This window comes from Octodon degus, unplaced genomic scaffold (genome assembly GCF_000260255.1).
Source record: "Octodon degus isolate 3935 unplaced genomic scaffold, OctDeg1.0 scaffold00033, whole genome shotgun sequence".
Lineage (NCBI taxonomy): Eukaryota > Metazoa > Chordata > Mammalia > Rodentia > Octodontidae > Octodon > Octodon degus.
In genome coordinates this window covers 4,269,230-4,270,411 of record NW_004524609.1, presented here as the reverse complement: position 1 = coordinate 4,270,411, position 1,182 = coordinate 4,269,230, and positions in this window count along the sequence as shown.

The following is a 1,182-nucleotide window of genomic DNA, read 5'->3' as shown; positions in this document are numbered from 1 at the left end:
AGTCTGAGGTCACAGACTGGTCTGAGGGTATGCAGGTGCCCTCTGTGCCCATTCAGCAGTTTCCTACTGAAGACCGGAGTGCTCAGCTGGCCACAGAAGATTGGTCTGCAGCCCCCACCGCACAGGCCAGTGAGTGGGTAGGAACCAACACTGACTGGTTTTGAGCTGTTCTGCCGACACTTCAGCAAAGTGGGAATGAGGCTGATGAAAAATAAAACAATTTCTAAGAAAAAAAAAATTAAAGTACATAAATTTGCACAGCATTTGGAAAAAGAAGCATACCAATATGACAAAAATGGTTGTCTTTGCATCGATAGATAATAAAATTATTTTTATTTTCTTCCTTTAGTGTTGATTATTTCCCAAATTTTATGATGAACAATATTACTTTTATAGTAAACATTTAAAAAATAATCAATCTCTATAGTCTAAGTAAAGCCTTGTATTTTTCAGGCTGCATGTGGGGGATACAAGCTTATCATCCCAGCTACTTGGGAGACTGAAGTAGGAGAATCACAAGTTTGAGTCCTAAAAAACAAAAAACAAAAACAAAAAAAACAAGTTACAGTCCTGCCTGGGCAATTTAGTGAGACCCTGTCTCAAAATAAAAAATAAAAATTCAAAGGGAGTAAGGAAGTAGCTTAGCGGTAGAGGGCCCTAGGTTCAGACCCCAGTACTGTAACATCATATTTTTTCATTATTATTTTGAAGTGAATGTTCAAAACATAAGCTATTCCACTATACATATTATATTGAAACTTATTTTCCATTAACATATTATGAGCACTTTTATGTTACTATTCACTCAAAATAGCTTTTAAAAAATATTTATTAGTTATTTATTTATTAGGTACAGGTTTTCACAATGCAGCTTGGACTCATAGTGATCTTCCTGTCTCAGCCTCCCCAGCGCTGGGATTGCAGGTGTGCCCTACCACGCCCAGTTTTGGTGACCAGCACAGCGCTGGACCAGCGTGGCACGTAGTACTGGGGATCCAACCCTGGTCCTTGTGCTTGCCAGGTGGGTGCTTAGACTGTTGCGCTATCTCAACAGTTCTGTTAGCAGCTAATGATACACATTTTTTTCCTACATTTGTTGGCATTTGTATTTCCTTCGAGGAGTGACTGTTCAGTTCATTTGCCCATTTGTTACTGGGCTATCTGACTTTTTGGTGTTCAGTA